The sequence below is a fragment of the Balaenoptera physalus genome (assembly GCF_965194825.1).
Source record: "Balaenoptera physalus genome assembly, chromosome: 15".
NCBI lineage: Eukaryota > Metazoa > Chordata > Mammalia > Artiodactyla > Balaenopteridae > Balaenoptera > Balaenoptera physalus.
The window spans coordinates 64,509,359-64,526,765 of NC_138894.1; the positions used below are offsets into that span (position 1 = coordinate 64,509,359).

The 17,407-nt window shown below is 35.2% G+C and overlaps 2 long non-coding RNA genes across 2 annotated transcripts in view; both read right to left on the bottom strand.

The window, feature by feature from the left end:
* LOC309644279 overlaps nucleotides 1–17,407 on the bottom strand; it is a 249,827-nt gene that overhangs the window by 160,636 nt on the left and 71,784 nt on the right. The gene's annotated exons all lie outside the window — the stretch shown is intronic.
* Nucleotides 15,602–17,407, bottom strand: part of LOC309644274 — a 66,271-nt gene continuing 64,465 nt past the window's right edge. Inside the window, exon 2 of the long non-coding RNA XR_014254338.1 lies at nucleotides 15,602–17,190. This is a non-coding gene — a long non-coding RNA (uncharacterized lncRNA). The remainder of the gene's footprint in view (nucleotides 17,191–17,407) is intronic.

Consider the following 17,407-nt stretch of genomic DNA (forward strand, 5'->3'; position numbering starts at 1 on the left):
AAACGTAGAAGAAATAGATAAGTCTCTAGAAACATACTAGCTACTAAGACTGAGTTATGAAGAAATAGATAATTTGAATATACCAATATCGAGTAAGGGTATTGAATCAGTGATCAAAAAACTCCTAACAAATAAAATTCCAGGATCTGATGGCTTTATTGATTAATTAACCAAAGATTTAAAGAAGAATTAATACAAATCCTTCTTAAACTCTACCCAAAAATAAAAGATGAGGAAATACTTGCAAACTCATTTTACAAAGCCAAGATTACCCTGATACTAAAGCCAAGCAAGGACACTACAAGAAAAGAAAAAATACAGGCCAATATCCAGAATGAACATAGATACAAAAGTTCTCAGCAAAATATTAGCAAACCATATTCAGTAAATTAAAAGGATCATATGCCATGACCAAGTGGGATTTATTTCTGGGATGCAAGGATGGTTCAACACACATAAATTAATAAACGTAGTACACCACATTAACAAGATGAAACATAAAAATCATGATTATTTCAATAGGTGCAGAAAAAGCTTTTGAGAAAATTCAACAATTTTTTTCATTAAAAAGAAACCTCTCGGGCTTCCTTGGTGGCACAGTGGTTGAGAATCTGCCTGCTAATGCAGGGGACACGGGTTCGAGCCCTGATCTGGGAGGATCCCACATGCCGCGGAGCAACTAGGCTCGTGAGCCACAACTACTGAGCCTGCGTGTCTGGAGCCTGTGCTCCGCAACAAGAGAGGCCACGACAGTGAGAGGCCCGTGCACCGCAATGAAGAGTGGCCCCCGCTTGCCACAACTAGAGGAAGCCCTCACAGAAACGAAGACCCAACACAGCCAAAAATAAATAAATTAATTAATTAATTAATTAAAAAAAAAAAGAAACCTCTCAACAAATTGGGTATAAAAGGAATTTCCATCAACATAATTAAGGCTGTATATGACAAGCTATAGCTAACATCATGCTCAATGATGAAAAGCTGAAAGTTTTCCTCCAAGTTCAGGAACAACATGCAGATACCCAGGCTCTCACCTCATATATTCAACATGGTACTAGAAGAAATTAGGCAAGAAAAAGAAATAAAAGGCATCCAGGTGGGAAAAAAAGAAGTTAGCTTTTATCTGTTTGCAGATTACATGATATCATATATTAAAAAACCTAAAGGTCCCACCAAAATCCTGTTAGAACTAATAAATGAATTCAGTAAAGTGCAGAATACAAAATTAATATACAAATCTCAGTTGTATTTCTATACAACAACAATAAACTATCTGAAAGAGAAATTAAGAAAAAAAAAATCTCATTTATAATTCATCAAAAAAGAAGAAACTACTTAGGAATAAATTTAACCACGGAGATGAAAGATCTGTACAATAAAATATATGTCTTTGATAAAGGAAACTGAAGAACACACAAATAAATAGGAAAATATTCTGTGTCCATGAACTGGAAGAACTAATATTATTAAAATGTCCATACTACCCAAAGCTGTCTACAGATTTAACATAATCCATATCGAAAGTTCCAATGGCATTTTTCACAGAAAAATCAATCCTAAAATTTGTATGGAATCACAAAAGACTCTGAAGAGACAAAATGATATTGAGAAAGAAGAACAAAGCTGGAGACATCATACTTCCTGATTTCAAAATATGTTACAAAGCTATAGTAACAAAAACATATATGTCAATTGATTTTTGACAAAGGAACCAAGCATATACAATGGGAAAAGGATAGCCTCTTCAATAAATGTTGTTGGGAAACTGGATATCCACATGCAAAAAAAATGAAACTGGGCCCCTATTTTACTCTGTATACAAATTTCAACAAAAATGGATTAAAGACTTGAACATAAGGCCTAAAACCATAAACCTTGTATAAGAAAACATAGGCTGTAAGCTCCTTGACATTGGCCTTGGAAGTGATTATTTGGATCTGACACTGAAAGCAAGGCAACAAAACCAAAAATCAACAAATGGGACTACATCAAACTAAAAAGCGTGTGCACAGCAAAAGGAACCATGAATAAAACGAACAGGCATCTTATGGAATGGGAGTAAATATTTGCAAAATATTTATGTCATAAGGGGTTAGTATCCAAAATATACAGGAAACTCACAACTCAATAGCAAAAAACAATAGCTCAATTAAAAAGTGGGTGAAGTATCTAAATAAACATTTTTCCAAAAAAGACATACAAGTGACCAACAGGTACATGAAAAGGTGATCACCATCACTAACCATCAGGGAAACGCAAATCAAAACCACAATGAGGTATCACCTCACACTCATTAGAATGGCTATAATCAAGAAGGCAAGAGATAACAAGTGTTAGCATGGATGTGGAGAAAAGGGAACATTTTTACACTTTTGTTGGGATTGCAAATTGGTTCAGCCATTATGGAAAACAGTATGGAGGTTTCTCAAAACATTAAAAATAGAGCTACCATTTGATCTAGAAATTCTTCTCCTGGACATTTATCCAAAGGAAATGTAAACAGGATATCAAAGAGATATATGTAGTCCCATGTTTATTACATTGCAGTATTATTATTCACAGTAGCTAAGATACGGAAACAACCTAAATGTTCACCAAGAGATGAATAAAGATGTCATATCACTCTCACACACACACACCCACACAAACACACACACACACTGGAATATTACTCAGCCATGAGAAAGAAGGAAATTCTGCCACTGGTGACAACATGGATGAAACCTGAGGGCATTATGTTAAGTGAGAGAAGTCAGACAGAGAAAGACAAAAAGTGTATGATACCACTTATATGTGTAATCTAAAAAGCCAAACCCATAAAATCAGAGAGTAGAATGATGTACCAGGAGCTGGGGGTTGGGGGGAATGGGGAAGATGTTGTTTGAGGGTACAGTTGCTAAGAGAATATTAATTGTTCCCACCATAAAAAAGAAATGATAATTATGTGACATAATAGAGGTGTTAGCTAACACTACAGTAATAATCATACTGCAAAATATAAACATATCAAATCAATACATTGTACAACTTAAACTTACACAATGTTATATGCCAATTATATCTTAATAAGTTTAAAAATAGAAGGTACTCAACATCGCTAATTATCAGGGAAATAAAAATGAAAACCACAATATGTTATTACCTCATGCCTTTAGGATGTCTATTATCAAAAAAGACGAGAGATAAATGCTGGTGAGGATATAAGAAAAGGGAGCCCTTGTATACTGCTGGTGGGAATGTAAACTGGTAGAGCCATTATTGAAAATAATATAGAGATTCCTCAAGAAATTAAAATAGAACTATCATATGATCCAGCAATCTCACTTCTGGGTATATACTCAAAGGAAAAGAGATCACTATCTTTAAGAGAAATCTGTACTCCCACGTTCATAGCTGCATTATTCACAATAGCCAAGGCCTGGAACCAACCTAAATATTGCTGTAGATGAAAGGATAGATGTAATGTTAATTGAATATTATTCGGCCTTAAAAAAAGGAAATCCTGCCATTTGTGACAACGTGAATGAGCCTGGAGGGTATCATGCTAAGTGAAATAAGCCAGGCAGAGAAAGACAAATACTACCTGGTATCACTTATAGGTGGGGAAGGATAGTCAAATTCTTAGAAACAGAGAGTTGGATGGTGGTTGCCAGGGACTGGGGAGGGGGGAGAGGAGAAATAGGGAGAGGCTGGCAATAGGGTGTAAACTTTCTGTTGTAAGATGAATAAGGTCTGAGGATCTAATGTATAGCATAGTGACTATAGTTAATAATACTATATCGTGCAATTGAAATTTGCTGAGAGAAGAACTTAAATGTTCTCACCAAAAAAAAAAAAAAAAAAAAGTAAATATGTGAGGTGATGGATGTGTTAACTCAATGGCTGGAATCTTTTCACAATGTATATGTTTATCATATCATGATGTACATTTCACTACAATTTCATTTGTCAGTTATACCTCAATAAAACTGAAAAAAGGGGAAAAGCTTAAGACATGAACATTTTGTGTAATCAAGTCTATGTACTTTTATATGTGTGATATTTGCCTCTGTTTACAGATTCTTAGAATTGTGGTAAAACATTTTTTAATGCTTCTGCTTTTGCCTTTTCTGTTTGTTATGATTTTCTTCTTTAAAAAAATCAGTCTAGCTCCACTTTAATTCTTTGGAGGTTTCTGTCTATCTATGGGTATGCTTTTACTTCACACAATGTTTAAAATCATTATATTATTATTGACAACATCAAAACAGCTAGTGGCATGTGTGGGATGAGATTAATAACCGTGCAGCTGGAAGATTAGATTGCCAAGCCATGTACTCAAGTTGAGAGTCTATATTTATTACTGTTTTAATATTGGGAGAACTTTTCAAAGAGATAGTTTAAAATCTGCTCTGGAGTACAGACATGAGCTTGTCTCTGGGAAATGAGGTTGGTGAAACAGTTTAGGAATATGATGATGACTTGGTAGCATGAGCCACATACCAAACAAGGTAAGTACTTACTTCAATCATGACCTTTGAACAGTTTTCAGTGATAGTGCGGAGGCATTTTTAGGAATGGAATTGGAACAAGATGTGCTTCTTCCCAAGAGTAAGCTGTGAAATGAGTCTTTTAAATAGTTTTTGATTACAATTTCTGAGCCCAGTGCTTGAAGGTGCCAGTCAGGCTGAAAAGCAGTGTTGTTTATTTCATTGTCAGGGTGAGAGTATGATGGAAGAGAGTTTCTAACATCCTTTGGAATCAAATTAAATATTCTGAGGAAAAAACTTCCCTGCTTAATTGTTATGTAAAATATTTTGTTTGAGTGAATTTTGAGTTAGAGAATAACTTAGATCTTCTCTAATTTCTGTTACTGACAGTTTGTACCTTTATTTAACATATTTAACAATAAGCAAAGTAGGAAAGTTGTTTTGCAGGACACTTTTTTTTAATCAAAAAAGTTATTTTTTGTTTCATGAGTTTACAAATATTGAAACCTAATAATTTCCTCTTATTTATACATGTTTAAATTTTTCTTTTGATTTTTGTATTTTTTAAAAAGTTAAGCCAGTGAAAAATGAAAAAAAAAATTCAAGTAAAATGAAATTTATGTCAATCAATTAACACAAATGAGGTTTGGCCATTAGTTTCTAAGTCTTATATAATTGTGATATTTTAAGACTGGCAATGTAGTTTGATATTTACCTGTAATTTGATTTCAAGAATCTATGAGGGACAAAAGAAACAAAAAACAAAGCAAGTAGGAGAGTAGGCAATGGATAGGTTTTGAACTGAAAATTTTGTTAGACATTGAGTAGAGAAGCTGATGAACCCTAGCGATAATGAGATGGTGTGTCAGAGTGATTCCAACTCAAGAAGATCTACAGAATTCTCTGGAGAAATGGCATTTAATAAATTCTGGGACCTTTGTTAGTTCTGCATTATTTTATATCATATTTGGGTTCTTATTTTTAAAAGACTTTAAATGAACTAGAGAAATATGCCATTTAACAAAACCATTTATTAAACCTTCTCGTAAAATAATCCCCTGGCAATACAAGCCAGAGTTCTTCAAAAATCTTTTAATGTGTGTATCTATTATGCACATATATATAGTTGATAAAACGCTAATATACAACAGTAATATACTATATTTCATCAATTCTAAAGTGCACTTTAAAAATTTTTTAATATTTCCCAATTCATGATGCATTTCACATTTACAGTCAGACACCTACTCATAGTTTAATGATTTCAAGTTATGTGCCTTGATGGTTCTGTGCATATTGAATTTAATTGTCACTTAGAAGTCTTCAAAATGATTATCCTGTGATTGGATATTGAAAATAAAGACATTATGTAATCAGCAAGGCACGAAAGCAGGGTGGCAGAGCACAAATCCAATATACGTAAATCAGGGTGGCAGAGCACAAATCCAATATAAGTGAAGCAAACATTTGTGTTTAGAAAAATGACTTCAATTCCATATTTGTTGCAAAGCAACAAAATATATTACATATCCTAAGGAAGAAACATGTTCCCAAGTAAATAAAACTGTTATTATTTTTTTAAATGTATCAAACACCAAGTAATATAACTGATGACAGCCAAAAAAATATATGAATACCTTAGATTAGGTTAAAGAAATTCCAAAGCAACAAACGTCTATTGTGATCAATTTATGTGTCATTCTGGACTCATTTTAAAAAGGATAGGTCTTAGAATTTTTCCAACAGCATATTTTTCTTGCCTGGTGTTACATAAGATGATGATGTTATGACTGGTTTCATCTTAGAGTCTATATGAAACAGACTCTATATGAAATATTAGAAATCAAATATTTATAAATGACATACATGTACTGTTTTATGTTAACTGTTTTTAATAGTTTTTACTAATTACTTACCTAATATCTATACATAATAATGAAAAAGTTTAAAAAATTGCGAGAATTACCAAAATGTCACAGACACCGAGTGAGCAAATGCTGTTGGAAAAACAGTGCCAATAGACTTGCTCTTCACAGGGTTGCCACAAACCTTCAATTATTTTAAAAACACAGTATCTGCAAAGCACAATAAAGCAAAGCACAATAAAATGAGATGCGCTTGTATGAAAGAATTTTATGCACACACACTCATATTTTCTTTCTAAATGACCAGTGGATATTGCCCATGTCCTACAGTGCATACACCACACATTGGAGAACATCAGTGTAATCAAATCCCTTCTAACAGGAATGTTTTAGTTACTCAGGTACTAATTCATTACTTTTTATTAAATCGCTAGAGTTGAATTCTTAAAAAGAATCACGCAAGAAATTATTATCTACATGCCTGTATGTACTGGATAGTGTGTCCCTCCCCACAATCCAATTTTCAAGTGGTACGACGCTTCCCAGGGGGCTGCCCATGGCCAATGGCTCATGTGGAAATACAAAGGCCTATCTCCCTTGCCTCAATCTGAGACAACACCAAAGGCCATCCCAGCTCCACAGGCCCTTATAGGACCTGGACTAAGCCTTCAGTTGCTGCCACCTTGTGGGTCAGCTTCTCTCCATACCCAACCCTGCCTTTCTCACTTCCTTACAGGTATTATCTCCCAATAAACCTTCTGCACACAACTCCCCATCTCAGAGTCTGACTCCAGGGAACCTAGTCTAAGACGCTATATCATATTCTAATTCTCAGTATGGAAAGAACACTGTTCATGGAGTTTTGAATGGTATTTCATCTATAATTTTTTAAACTAAATTTTATTGTAATAGAAGCCATGGTGCCTTGAATTAAACAAGGTAAGAGGATTAGAAAGTGGTATTATTAATGGAGGCTGCTTTGTGATTGAAGAAAAATAGCCTGATACACAATGACTCACACACTGTAGGAGTTTATTTTCTTCCCATGAAAGAATAGATAGTGGGTCTTCTAGTGGTGATTCAATGTTCCTTTCATAGTGCAGCTTCTTTAGTCTCTAGGGCATTATATCCTGGGGGGCAGCAGAATGGAGAAGAGGTAGGAAGTGGGTGATACTTTCTTAAAAGCAGCACCCTAAAAATTGCATATATAAGTTCAGTTCACATACCACTGTCCTGACTTAGTTCTTTAGCTTCAAGGGAGGCTGGGAAAGGTAGTCTAGATTGGACCCAAGAAGAAGGGAAAAGAAGGATTTTTTGATAAATTATCAATACAAGAGCCTTTGCTATGCATACCTTTCACAGAGTGTAAATGAACTCCCAGGAAAGATGGTCAAGTAAATATGTATTTACCTAAACCTCCTCAATCACATTGAAATGAAAACAAATGAACCAATCGCAAAGAACGAGACCCATTTTAAACTGAAACTCAGGAATTTTACAACCTCATTCCGTTGTCATGTAGCTAGACACCATACAATTTTGAAAATATTAGAAAAAGGAATCCAAAATATAATATACACCTTCCTAATATAAGCAGAAACTGAAAATATATTCTAAAATACCCACAGTCCCTACTTTGAAGGAATGAGGACTAGTAATCTGTTGGAATCTTCTAGGAAATTAAGAAGCCGGTTTGAAGTCCAAATAAAATTCCAAATGAGATTTTGAAAACTGACAAAATGACTCTTCATTTGGAGTAATAAATAAATGACATTAGCCCGTAAAACACTGAAAATGAAATATAATTAAGGAGTGTTTATTTTTCCATGTAAATGTGCTATGAAATAGTTAAAACACTGACACTACTATAATAATTGACAGATAAATTGGCACTTAGTACAGTGACTGACATATAGTAGGTAGTTGAAAACTAGTTTGTCAATAAATGAATGGATTAAATGACAAATAAGAGCCAGAAACTGAAAAAATTATAAATATTCATCCTGTAATTATTATGGTATTTCAAATGAGTGAGAAAAGGATGAGTTATTCACTAAATATTGATAATACATTCATTACCTGAAAAAATTGTCTGTGTTATATTAGAAGCAACCAACTCCAGTGCACGCATAAATATTTCATTTTTACCAAATAAATAAAAGAATAGACTATTGAAAGAACCAGAGAGATTGTATTGTTCATCTTCATCACCTTACATTGGAAGAAAACTGATTTTAGAGAGGTTAAGTTTCTGTTAAAAGGCCAATTAATTTAGTAGAGAGCCATAATCTGGGTCTCTGATTCAGTGCTTATTCTACTATATTACGCTTTCTTTAGGAGATAGTTAAATACACATAGGCCTGATGGGAGGCTCAGATTTAATTACTTTACATTCTCATCCACAGAGACATAAATAGAGAATGGAATTAAAAGGTAATTAAGCTAGAAATCTTAGAAGTATTGATATTTCCTATTTTCAAAAATCTCCAATAAAAGTAACCCCACAACAATTCTTATCAGAGTGAGTAAGTCCTTGAGTTTAATAAAAACACTTCAAATGTCTAGACTTAATCTCACTTGCTATAGATTGAACTTTCTTCCTCATACTCTTCTTGGAGGAGTTCAAGACAAATTCTATAGAGGTCACTTTCATAGAACTCAATTTTAGTGGGAACCTAGAGATGGCAAAAAGTACACTTTTTCTTCAAGTAACACTATATTAGTTTGACACCATTTTAGTTTCAAACATAAGAAAAGGCATTGTCAAAAGAATAGACCCCATTCAGGTATTATATTGATATAAGAAGGTTTAGATCATTTTCTGGATTAGTTGCCATAACCCAGAAACACTTCTGTTTCTGGGGTTGTAAAGTGTACATATGCTTGGTGCCCTGCCCAGTTCCCCTTCCCTGGCTGGTTCACTTATGTCCCAGCTGCAGTTGAGTACTGACTGCAACAACTCAGATTTACCTGTCTTCTAAGAATTGCCACCTGGCCTGATATACCTGGAAAATGACACTGTCTCCACAAAGTGTAGTCTACAGCTCATGACTGGCTGATACTGGAGTACAAAAGGTCAGCTCCTTATCCACATGGGGCTTTGCATTACTACTCAGGCTCCAGAGCTCATCTGGGGTCAGAATGACTCTAGGCTTCAGCTGAGGCCTCATGTTTACCCAGATTCCTTGTATCTTGTTTATCTTACTCCCTTGCAGGTTTCACCTGAGCGCACTCCTTCACTAAATCACTTGCATAAGAATTCTCACATCAGGCTCTGATTCTAGAGGACACAACTTAGCACAAGGAATGGACAAGTAATTTCTCTGGTCCCCACAGAAAAATTGTTTTGCTTTGAACCACAAACAAAGATAAACAAAAAGAACCCTCTTACTTGAAGATACAATATTCCTCTGTTTATACTGAGTGATAATCTGTTGAGTCTACTCGTCCCTAAACAGCCTCCTGAATTCCTTCTGTTTCTCCTATCTTATGACATATGGAAATATACGCTTATTCCTCATACCCATCTACTTCTTCACCCTACTTAGCTTATGACACTGTCTATTGGTTTAGCTACAGCTACTTTTTTCTCAGTTTCTCATACAGAACTGAGTTATAGCTGAAGCATGACTTCAGGACCCACTTCACATGGCAGTACGTAGAGAGGCAATTATAGGCAGCAGGTGGCCTTGTTAACAAAGGAGTGGGTCTCTGCAGTCTCTTGGAACATAGAACTGAACTATGAAGACCACATAAACACAATCTAGAGGCAGTCAGTCATTCACTTCTCCTTTCAATCATGCATTCAACAAGTGTTTGTCAAATATCTTCCATGTGCCAAGAACTATGCTCTGGCTGGAAATACAATGGCAACCCTGTGCTAACCCAGACATAAACCTCGCCTTCAAGGAACTTAAATTCTATTGGAGGAGGTAAGAGAACTTTAATCCAGTAATTATAATAAATGTTCTACGTTCTGTGATAGTAAAAGCAGAAGTTGCTCAGTTGCACATAGCAGAATCATCATCTAACTCAGCATCCAGTACATGGCTTCCTAGGGGAAGCAATGACGAAACTGGGATGTGAAGTTTGAGTCACCATTAGCAGGCAAAATGGGAAAGTGGAACGCACGCTCCAGACAGAAAAAAAGACCATATAAGAGACCCAGAAGCAAAAGATGTCTGGAATATTTGAGGAAGGTGAAGTGCAGTACGTCTGGACTAGGGGAAAGGGAATGAGAAATTAGATGGTGACTAGAAAGGGAAAAGGGGACAGATCACAAAGGGCTTTGTGTTATTTATAACTGAGAGAATAAGACCCTTCTGTCTCACCTGTCTCTGAGTCAGGCTAACAATGAACTTCTCTTTTCACAGTTACATAACTTTCAGAAAACAAGTAACATTACAGTTCACTAGAAGGTATATATTCATATTTCGGTCAGTGACAAAGCAGGGGACTTGAAAACAGTAGCATTTTGAAGGTCTAAGCAGGGGACTTGAAAACAGTAGCAATTTTGAAGGTCTGAGCAGCTATATCCTCTCCCTGTGATATCTCAACTCAATCATCTTTGGCCAATGTTCTGTTATAGTACTGTAGCATCCTCACGATATTGTTTATATTGGTATGGTTCTTCGACATTTACAAAGATTTTTCTTCCTTTTCTTGGACTTAGCCTACACTTTTGTTCTTAGCTACTAGCTACTAGTCTCTTTGGTTCAAGTGATACTTCCTATTAGGTGGGTCAGATAGGATATATTATCACAGTCATTTAAGAGGGGGAAGTGAGACCAAACACTTTTAAATGACTTTTATAAATTAAGAGAACAAGAACTGTTGAATTTTGGACACCATCCAGGTCTCTAGATTCTATGTCCAGAGCTCAGCCCCAAAGCACTGCATCTATCACATGCCCATCTCAGTCCCTCCCATGGCCTCTGGTCTTCACAAAGCAGAGGGATGGATTAAAGACTTAAAACGTTGTTTAAAATCATTAGCTTTTACAATCTGAGGTATCGTATCTATGCCAATGTCCTGTTAGAGAAGAAAGCCTAATGGAAACAAGGTTCTTTCTTGTCAAAGAAAGAGAAAAGAGGGGAGGAGGGAGAGTATCATGATTTTTTGACAGTTTAGTTTTTAAATTTTCAACTTTTTAGTCATTACAGTATACAAGTTGCACTAAGAAATAAAAATCAGTGAGTAGAATAATTTTAAACATATAAGGATTACTTCAAACAGAACACTAATGATGTTTATCTGTCATGAGTTCGATAGAAACAGGGACCAACTGTTAAGCACAACTGAATTATCAAGCAATGCATTAAAATGACAGGTGGGGGGATTACAAGTCAATTACATTCTGCATGTTATAGTGCCTGGCAAACATCCAATTTTCTAGCAGATGAAAGTTTTTGTCTTATCTTTCCTGAGAGTGATAAAACCATTTTGCTGATGTTGTTCATTCTCTGTAGGAAATTAAGGACATTATTTGAGAAAATACATAATTATTCATATGTTGCATAGAAGAAGTTTTTTCACAGTAAGAGATATTTAGAGATACTGATGTTTTAAATCTGTTTCCTTTGTGGTAATCACAAAGGCTCAGTCACATAGCGCAAGTCCATCACAGAACTTTGATGTATGTCCTGTGATGGCAGTTTATTTTCTGAGTAAAGGAAAAAGAGCAGAGAGGACACAGCATATAATCACGGGACATTCTTTTCAGCAGCCCAAAGAGGACACATACTCTGAAGACAACTGTGAGATAAGAAAGCTACCTTTGAGGTCCTCCCTCATCCATTGAGATGCCCACTTTTATGCCATCCTTTACTGAAGCTCTCCAATCATGAGCCCTGTGTTTGTCTCTGTCAGACTTAGCCTTAGATATCTAGTTACTCTTTGCTGAGTTATTGTTATTTTCACTTTCTACTTTATGTATTGTTTGGAAATTTTGCACTCACATTAGTTTTATAATGAGAAAATGAAAACATATTCCTATTTTGTGAGAATAAGGTGTTTGTGGATAAACATTTTTTAAAGACTGAATTATAGAAAAAAACCAATGGGAAAATTAATGAGGAAGATGCTGCCTCATTTTTCTGTTCCAACACAACCCATTTGTCTCCTGAGAGTGACAAAACACTTCAGATATTTCTAATGGAGGGAATTTAATACTGGGGATTGCGTACATGGGTGATGGAAGAGCTAAGAAGCCAAATATGGGCTCGGGAGACAACATGGCAATTAGTAAGTCATTATTAAGTAACAGTTAAGAAAACATAGTGACTGATTTAAAGTCAAGTCTGTAAAAGATGATTTCAAGATTATACCGTATTTCTTCTGAGATATTTTTGGGAAAATGTCTGTTTTTAAGAGAAATTAGAAAGCAAGAGGAAAACCTGGTTTAGAAGGAAAGATAATGATTTGAGGTGATTATGGAAAATACAAGCAGACATTTTAAGTATTCTTATCAGTATTTGGCACATAGTAAATACTGAGTAAATGTGGGCTTTGCTTTGATTTTTTAAAAAAATTATGTAAGAAGTATTATATTAAGATAATGGTTAAATTACCTGTATAAATTTAATATTTATCAATAGTGGATAAAATCACAAACAGTATATGTAGATGATAGATAAAAAGCCAAGGACCAGACTTAAGACTTAAGGAATACCCAAATACTAGAGTGAAAAAAAAAAAAAAGGAAGAAAGAAAAAAGAAAAAGAAAAATAATTAGAAGAGACAAATAATATATATTGTGCATCTCTGATGAACTACGTTCAATATGAGATGCTTTATGAAATGTGGAAACAGTAATTAACAAAAGCCTCCTGAGAAAAACACAGAATCAGAATTATGAGTCTTTAAAAAGAAATCACATTTAGTTAAAGGGACACTGAGGCAAATCATTTGCACCTAAAAATGCTTTTTTAAAATGTTCAGGCACTATGCTGTAAATCTCTTTACCTGACTGATAAGAAAAATTAAGTGATACAAAACACTACAAACCATAGAAACAAAAAAGGGTCCCCTTTTTTTCCAGGTTTATTTAAACTGACATAATAACGTTGTGTAAATTTAAGGTGTAAAACGTGTTGATTTGATACACTTACATATTGCAAAATAATTACCAACATACCTTAGCTAACACCTCTATCAAGTCACATAATTACCATTTCTTTTTTGGTCTCAAGAATAATTTTGTCCATGTTCTCACCTCTTTCAAAATTAATAGGTTTCTTCTCATATGTTTTTAAATTTTTCCTATAAAGTGATTAGGATTTTTTGCTGCCACATTCTTTTACTACTGAGCTTACGTCTACCTAGCTAGAGATGTAAACATGGTATCAGCACAGACACCAATGCTCAGGAGACCTGGTGCAGGTAACTATGGAAAGTCATGAGTCATGGTATATTTGTTTTCTACATTGCTGATGTAACAAACACTACCATGAACTTTGTGGTAATTTGTGGATTAAAAAAAAAACACAAAGATTTGTTTTCTTACTGTTCTGTAGGTGAGAGTCTGACACAGGTCCTCTGGAGGCTCCATGGGAAAATCCATTCCTTACTTTTTTCTAGCTTTTAGAAGCCACATGCATTTCTTCCGTGGTGGCTCCTTTCGTCCATGAGCTAGCAACATCGCGTCTTTCTGACCTTTCTTCCATTGTGAGGCTCCGTCTCTGACCACAGCTGCAAAAGGTTCTCCATTTTAAGGACTCATGTGATTACATTGGTTCCATCTGGATTATCCAGGATAATTTCCCCATCTGAAGGTCATCAGATTAGCAACCTTCATTTCATCTTTATATTTAATTCCCTTTTGCCATGTTCCCAGGTTCTGGTGTTTCTGACATGAACCTCTTCGGCAGGGGCTTAATTATTTTGCCTGTCACCCATAGATGAGATATTGTTAATCACTTCAGTTGTAATTGAATTTATAAAGAAACTTACTATTGTTGCTGTTGATATTTTTCCCAATTACTTTCCCAACTGGAGATATATTAGATATTAGAAACCTGAGAAGCTTCTAGTGTTTGGAATAACTGACCTTTAGTAACTATCTCTGCTGCTGCTATTTATAAGAATTTCCAATGAAATCAATCTGCATCTAAAATTTTATGAACATACAATAAAAGATGAACATTTTTTCTCTCGCATATTCTTATTTCATTCTTTTTATTTTTTAATAGATCTTTATTGGAGTATAATTGCTTCACAATACTGTGTTAGTTTCTGTTGCACAACAAAGCGATTCAGCCATATGCATACACATGTGCCCATATCCCCTCTCTCTTGAGCCTCCCTGCCATCCTCTCTATCCCACCCCTCTAGGTCATCGCAAAGCACTGAGCTGATCTCCCTGTGCTGTGCTGCTGCTTCCCACCAGCCACCTATTTTACATTTGGTAGTGTATATATGTCGATGCTACTCTCACTTTGCCCCAGCTTCCTCCTCCTACCCCGTGTCCTCAAGTCCATTTTCTACGTCTACCTCTTTATTCCTGCCCTGCAACTAGGTTCATCAGTACCATTTTATTTTATTTTTTTTAGATTCCATATATACACTTTAGCATACGGTATTTGTTTTTCTCTTTCTGACTTACTTCACTCTGTATGACAGACTCTAGGTCCATCCACCGCACTACAAATAACTCAATTTCATTTCTTTTTATGGCTGAGTAATATTCCATTGTATACATGTGCCACATCTTCTTTATCCATTCATCTGTCGATGGACACTTAGGTTGCTTCCATGTCCTGGCTATTGTAAATAGTGCTGCAATGAACACTGTGGTACATGTCTCTTTTTGAATTATGGTTTTCTCAGGGTATATGCCCAGTAGTGGGATTGCTGGGTCATATGGTAGTTCTATTTTTAGTGCTTTAAGGAACCTCCATACTGTTCTCCATATTAGTTGTATCAATTTACATTTCCACCAACAGGGCAGGAGGGTTCCCTTTTCACCACACCCTTTCCAGCATATATTATTTCTAGATTTTTTTGATTATGGCCATTCTGACCAGTGTGAGGTGATAACTCATCGTACTATTGATTTGCATTTCTCTGATAATTACTGATGTTGAGCATCTTTTCATGTGCCTCTTGGCCATCTGTATGTCTTCCTTGGTAAAATGTCTATTTAGGTCTTCTGCTCATTTTTTAAATGGATTGTTTGTTTTTTGATATTGAGCTCCATGAGCTGTTTGTATATTTTGGAGATTAATCCTTTGTTGTTTCATTTGCAAATATTTTCTCCCATTCTGAGGGTTGTCTTTTCATCTTGTTTATGGTTTCCTGTGCTATGCAAAAGCTTTTAAGTTTAATTAAGTCCCATTTGTTTATTTTTGTTTTTATTTCCATTACTCTAGGAGGTGGGTCAAAAAAGACTTGCATGGTTTATGTCAAAGAGTGTTCTTCCTAAGTTTTCCTTTAAGAGTTTTACAGTGTCTGGTCTTACATTTAGGTCTTTAATCCATTTTGAGTTTATTTTTATGTATGGTGTTAGGTAGTGTTCTAATTTCATTATTTTACATGTAGCTGTCCAGTTTTCCCAGCACCACTTATTGAAGAGGATGTCTTTTCTCCATTATATGTTCTTGCCTCCTTAGTCATAAATTAGGTGCCCATATGTGCGTGGGTTTATCTCTGGGCATTCTATCCTGTACCATTGATCTATATTTCTGTTTTTGTGCTGGTACCATTCTGTCTTGATTACTGTAGCTTTGTGGTATAGTTTGAAGTCAGGGAGCCTGATTCCTGCAGCTCCATTTTTCTTTTTCAAGATTGCTGTGGCTATTTGGGGTCTTTTGCGTTTCCATAGAAATTTGAAATTTTTTATTCTAGTTGTGTGAAAAATGCCATTGGTAGTTTGATAAGGATTGCATTGAATCTGTAGATTGCTTTGGGTAGCATAGTCATTTTCACAATATTGATTCTTCCAATCCAAGAACATGGTATATTTCTCCATCTGTTTATGTCATCTTTGACTTCTTTTATCAGTGTTTTATAGTTTTCTGAGTACAAGTCTTTCACCTCCTCAGGCAGGTTTATTCCTAGGTATTTTATTCTTTTTGTTGCAATGGTAAATGGGAGTGTTTCCTAAATTTCTTGTTCTGATTTTTCGTTTTTGGTATATAGGAATGCCAGAGAGTTCTGTGCATTAACTTTGTATGCTGCAAACCTCCCAAATTCATTGATTAGTTCTAATAGTTTTCTGGTGCCATCTTTAGGATTTTCTAAGTATAGTATCATGTCATCAGCAAACAGTGACAGTTTTACTTCTTTTCCAATTTAGATTCCTTTTACTTCTTTTTCTTCTCTGATTGCCGTGGCTAGGACTTCCAAAACTATGTTGAATAAGAGTGGTGAGAGTGGACATCCTTGTCTTGTTCCTGATCTTAGTGGAGATGCTTTCAGTTTTTCACCATTGAGTATGATGCTTGCTGTGGGTTTGTCATATATATTGCCTTTATTATGTTGAGATAGGTTCCCCCTATGCCCATTTTCTGAAGAGTTTTTATCATAAATGGGTGTTGAATTTTGTCAAAAGCTTTGCCTGCATCTATTGAGATGATCATATGTGTTTTATTCCTTAATTTGTTAATGTGGTGTATCACATCGATTGCTTTGCATATATTGAAGAATCCTTGCATCCCTGGGATAAACCCCACTTGATCATGGTGTATGATCCTTTTAATGTGCTGTTGGATTCTGTTTGCTAGTATTTTGTTCAAGATTTTTGCATCTATGTTCATCAGTGATATTGGTGTATAATTTTCTTTTTCTGTGACATATTTTTCTGGTTTTGGTATCAGGGTGATGGTGGCTTCGTAGAATGAATTTCGGAGTGTTTCTCCCTCTGTAATTTTTTGGAAGAGTTTGAGAATGATTGGTGTTAGCTCTTCTCTCAATGTTTGATAGAATTTGCCTGTGAAGCCGTCTGGTCCTGGACTTTTGTTTGTTGGAAGATTTTAAATTATGGTTTCAATTTCATTACTTGTGATAGGTGTGTTTATATTTTCTAATTTTTCCTGGTTCAGTCTTGGAAAACTGTACCTTTCCATGAATTTGCCC